This window comes from Parasteatoda tepidariorum, chromosome X1, assembly GCF_043381705.1.
Source record: "Parasteatoda tepidariorum isolate YZ-2023 chromosome X1, CAS_Ptep_4.0, whole genome shotgun sequence".
Lineage (NCBI taxonomy): Eukaryota > Metazoa > Arthropoda > Arachnida > Araneae > Theridiidae > Parasteatoda > Parasteatoda tepidariorum.
This window is the reverse complement of record NC_092214.1, coordinates 41,660,935-41,666,945: the sequence shown is the minus strand read 5'-3', so window position 1 is coordinate 41,666,945 and position 6,011 is coordinate 41,660,935.

Genomic DNA, 6,011 nt, shown 5'->3' with positions numbered 1-6,011 from the left:
AAACTTTACCACTCTTTTCATACTTGTATTAAAAGTTTTTAAGTGGTTTTTCCACAAATGTTAAGGTATCTGCCTGCCTTAAAATGACCGGTTTCATCAAAAAATTCGAATTTCTGTTTTTTGCATTTTTGAATAGAATGAACATTTAGGATTCCAAAAATGTTTTGTTTTTGAAATTTCGATAATTAGAAGCAAAGTTATAGCTGATTTAGAAACCGGAAGTGAGATTCCGAAACACCGGAAGTGCACTGAAAACGTCAAAACTAAATGTAAACAATGTAGTTTTAAGCTAATAAGAATTTTTTTTTGCTTGTAACGCTATTAAAAATATTATTATTTGTTAATTGTTTTATATAATATTAATTAAATGCATCTGGCAACAAATTATGCATAAACTTTTTGAAGGAAATGAAATTGAATGGCATCAATTTTGATGTTTATATTTTCTGTTTGCTACGATTTATTCTGCGTTCAAATTTACCACGTTCTTATTAAAAAAAGCTTTAATATTAAATTGACGTTAGTTTTAGTTGTTATTTAAGTTATTTTTATTGTTTTGTTTTTGTTTTTTATCTGTTTTTATTGTTTTGTTTTCGTTATAAGAATGGCTAAAGTTCGCACTTCGAAAAAAAGATCTAAGAAAAGATCCTTTCACGGTAATAGATTTACCAAAAACTCAGACAGTGAAACAAAACCAGTGAAACAAGATTCAAGCAGTGAAGTTATAAAAACTGCAAGTGATTCTAAACTAAATTTGGAAAAAAAGGAGCTTACAGATGATACGAAAAAATTAGAAGGAAATAGAATCATTGATATAGCATCGCTAATGACTGTGATTTCCGTTCTATGTTGTCCAGCTTGCTTCGATACTAAGTTGAAACTTGCCGAGGATTCAAGGTTTGGCATTTGTTCAAACTTTTCGATATCCTGTGATTGTGGATTTATGACTGGATTTTCTACTACTCCCAAAGCAGAATTGTCACAACATATGCGAGTAAGACACCCGGTGATTTACAATGAAAAGATCACCATTCCAAATAAGAAAATTCGGTGGTCCACTGAAGAAACGAAGTTAATCGCCACCCGCGAAGCAGAAGCACCGGATAATATAAGATTTATGAATGAGTATCTCTCGGCATTTTTCCCATACAGAAGCCTTGAGAGTGTTAAATCTCACCGGAAACAGAAAGTTTTTAGGGAAATATTGAACGAGATCAAGACCAAAAAGAAGTGTAGTACGAAGAGACGACATTCGTCTGACGACTCACTCCTCGAGGCCTGGCGTCCTACTGCCAATGTCGAGATCGTGGAACCCTCAGTGGGTCGAACATTAGAACTGTCCACATCTTCTTTAGTTAACACTCCCTCCATCCATGATGAGATCGAGTTGAACTCTGACTTAAGAAATGATACAACTTCTATCGTTCTTGATCATGTGGTTGAAAATCCAGGCCTAGAGAGGAACTCCATCTTCACTTTTAATGCTGGGGAAGTTCCTGCTGGTGATAGAGTAAGCTACGTTCTCACTCCGCCTGTCCTGGGGGAGTCTAGTGATGATTCACTGTTTGAAGATTTACGAGACGCTGAAAGACCCGTTGACACTCCAGTTGGTGTCGATGATGTGATTGAAGTGGTGGATGCATACCTAGTGTTCGCTCCCCTCCTCCAACGATTCCGATGAATCTTCTACCCACTAGATCCATTGCTGGTATAACACTCCCAGTTCTCCAGAATGCCACATTGTGTGCCGACCTCGATGATGCCCAAGCATCCATTTATCAATACCTCACAAATTTAGTAGAAGCATATCCGGCCGTGAAACAGCCGTTCATCGACCTGGATAACTCAATCCTCTACCTTCCGACTTCTAATCTTAGCTGCCTTCTTCAGTCAGCCGACCTAACGACGTTCATGTCCCTTCCCAAAAGTGCACCAGCGAACGGCCATAATCATGAAGCCAATGAACCTAATAAGCACTACGGGAAAAAACCGAAGACTAAGCACTTATCTAAGAGGCAATTGAAAATAGAGAATTACGCTAAGACCCGAAAGCTACACTCAAGATCCAGAAAACGCTGCTTTGATGAAATACTTAACCCCACATCGAAGGGGAACATCCGTGATCCGGCTGACTTTCTCCAGTTTTGGAAAACTGTTCTTTCTAATCAAAATGAAGCCGAGTTCCAGTCCCAGACTTTCCTTGAGCAAACTAACTGTAATATCAAGAGCGTTTTCGTCGAGCCCATTTCAGTCGACGATATCGACTTGGGACTGCAATCTTACTCTAATGCAGCCGGACCGGATGGCTCGATGCTTAATCAATTGAAAAAACTTAGAAAACCTGATATTGCCAAAATTTTAAATACTTTCCTTTTGTGTGGGAAGATTCCCACAAGGCTAGTCGAAAGTCGGACCTTCTTCTTGCCAAAGGTTGAAAACGCCAAAGATCCGAGTGAATTCCGTCCTATTTCTATATCATCCACATGGACGAGGGTGTTCCACAGGATCCTGTCTAAAAGGCTGGCCGCTGTCGCAGATCTGCAGCCCGAACAGCGTGGATTCCTGAATACTGATGGCGTAGCACAGAATATCATACTTCTCGACTTCGTCCTGAGAAGAGCTAGTACCCAACTTAGGGGAACATTTCTGGCATCTTTGGATCTGAGGAAGGCATTTGACTCCGTTAGTCATAAAGGACTCATAGCTATTTTAAAGCACCTTAAATTCGACCGTAGATTTACTGCCTATATTTCTTCTTTGTACGAAACCGCCACCACGACTTTTTCTGTCGATGGCTACGAAAGCCCCACCTTCCATCCCACCTGTGGGGTCAGACAGGGTGATCCCCTGTCTGGATGCCTTTTCAACATCGTCATCGATCAAGTTATTAAAAAGATTAAGGATTTTATTAAGATCGATCTGGGAGGCTTTGAAGTCTCGACCTCAGCCTATGCAGACGATTTGGTTTTATTTGCCTCATCATCCGCAGGACTTCAGGCTGCTCTGGATGCAGCTAACCAGATGCTCATCTCGTGCAATCTTAAAATCAACCCTGAGAAATCCTTTACCCTTTCCTTGATTCCTGATGGAAAGAATAAGAAATTGAAACTCTACGATAATACCTTCTTTATCAATGGGGAAAAAATATCTACAATTAAGGCGGGAGAAAGTTTTAAATACCTGGGGGTCAAATTTAGTAAGTCTGGACTAATGCCGGCCGAGCCTTTGGAACAACTGGGCGACTTGCTGGAAAAACTCCGAATGGCACCACTTAAGCCTCAACAAAGGTTATACGGTCTAAGAAATTTCCTATTACCCAAATTTCTCCACGCCTTAACATTGACTCGGCCAACTGCCAGAATCCTCAAAAAATGTGATGCAAGCATAAGGAAATTCGTAAGGCGGATTGTAAACCTTCCACACGATTGTCCCAACTACTACATACACGCCAGAGTTAAGAACGGCGAACTGGGAATCACGTCCTTACGCTTATCTATTCCAAGAACGAGAGCAGTAAGGCTTGACCGATTATGGAACAGTTTGGGTCCTGAGGCCAGCGAAGCCGCCTCGCAAACTAGACCTTAGGAAACATCATTTAGAAATCTCTAGAGAAGATCTTTACTCTTCCAATGATGGTAGAGCCCTAAAAACGTCCTCTCAAGTACCCTCCCGAAACTCCTGGATTTGCCGCAGGGAATAAGTTTCTTTCCGGCAAAGACTTCATCAGAGCTATTAAGCTAAGGATTAACGGACTACCAACTAAGACGAGATCATCTAGGGGTCGTGTGACTGACAGATCCTGCAGGGCGGGTTGTAATAAAAATGAAACCCTTAGTCACGTCCTGCAGGTCTGCCTCAGAACCCACGGGAGACGTATAAATCGCCATAATGCTATTTCTAACTATATCAAGAGGAGCCTTGAGAAACTGGATGTGGAAGTCCATTCTGAGCCTCATATTACCGGCACCCTTGGACTTCGAAAACCCGACCTTGTCTTCCGTTATGGAGACCTGGCCGTGGGGATTGATGTCCAGGTGGTGTCGGACAGAGAAGATCTTTCCAGGAGAAAGATCGACTACTACGCCAGTGATGACGGGTTGACAAATACAATCAGAACGACCTACGACGTCGCCACCGTACAATATGTCGGCGTGACCCTCAACTGGCGCGGTCTTTGGGCTAAGGAGTCAGCCGAGGACCTTCTCAGTCTTCGCTTAATTCACTCAGTCGCTTAATTCGCTCAGTCTTCGCCGATTCGTCAAAAAGTTTTTGTAATTCCTTATTTTTGTTCGCTCCCAGCACTGGGAGTCTTTCAAATGCTCCGCACTGTCATTTGGCGGTTGGGGCTTATTATGTAATATTCATGTTCATGTCTTAATAAAAGATTTTATAGCAACTTGACTCGTGACTTCTACTCGACTCTTGACTTTAGGGGCGAGTGATTTATTTCAGAGTGATTTTATGCGAAATATAGCTCATCAGGTTTTTTTTCTTTTTTTAAGAGAAAATTTGATCGCGTGTGCGAATTTCGGACTTAGTCCTTAATTCGTACACTTGATACTGGTGAGCCCTAGCCTCTAAAGTCACTAGGGGACCTGCCACCTCCGGGAAGTAAACGCCCCCAGGTTCGCCCTGGATAATTCCGGCCCTCGGGTCGGAAGAAACTAAGCGCAGGCAACCCCGAACTCCTCCTGGTCATTCCTCGAGGTCTGTACTTCGTCTCAGTTTTGTCTTGCAGTGAGCTTTACATCTAGGTTCTACCTAGTTGTCACGAAGGATGGCCACAGCCGTCGGCTTTGATTGCACGGAGTGCTCCAGCTCATTTAACACGAAGAGGGGACTCTCTCAGCACATGCGAGTAAGGCATGCAGCTATATATAATGAAAAAATTACCTTACCCAGTAAAAAGATCAGGTGGTCTGTTGAAGAGACGAAATTGCTCGCTACCCGCGAAGCTGAAGCACCACCAAATACTAGATTTATAAACGAATACCTTTCGTCGTATTTCCCTGAACGCAGTTTAGAGAGTATAAAGTCACACCGAAAGCAAAAGATATTCAGGGAACTCCTGAAAGAGATCAATTCCAAAAAGAAAGGAAGTGTGAAAAGAAGACACGCCTCCGACAATGCACTCACTGATGCATGGCGCCCAACTGCCACTGTTGACTCTTTAGAACAAACCTCATGTCGAACATTAACTCCATCCGTACCCTTTATTGTAAGCACTCCCTCCACTAGTGAGGCTGAGTCTACTCAAAACTTAATTGCTGAAATGGTTCCCGTTGGCCATGTGGAAAACCCAGCACTCGAAAGAAGCTCTGTCTTCACCTTAATGCTGGTGAAGTAACAGATGGCGAGAGAGTGAGTGACATCATCAAGCTTCCAGTCTTCGGCGAATCAAGCGATGAATCATTATTTGAGGTTCTTCGGGAAGCCGAAAGGCCTACTGACACTCCTGTCAATGTCGATGAAATGTTAGAGGTCGTAGATGCTTATCTAGGCCCAGCTCCCAGCACCCAATCTCCATCTGAAACGATTCCAATGAACCTTCTACCTACAAGGACCGACGCTGGTATAACCTTTCCAAACACTCAAAATGACAGCGCTTTGGCTTGCCCCGAATTGAATTGAATTGAATGTGGGGTTTAGTGGCACACGGTCCCGAAAAAGGACATACTACACCAAACACACGGTTTTAAAAGCAGATTAAAAGGATAAGTAAAGCACACGTATAAAATCAGATAAGATAGTGAAAATTCTAAAACAATGTTGCAAATTTACATACATTAAAATCAATAAAACTGCATGGTAAATTTACTAAAACACTAAATGGTATAAAACAATTATATACAACTTAAAATTCTAATAGCGCGTAAGAATGCAAAGATGTTAGGATGGTGATTTTTATCTAACAAGTCTTTTATATATAAAATCGTGTTTCCAAAAAAGGTAAGGCGTTGTTGGTTAAAACACCAACATCATCGATTAAAACATGATGAATTGAAAGTGAA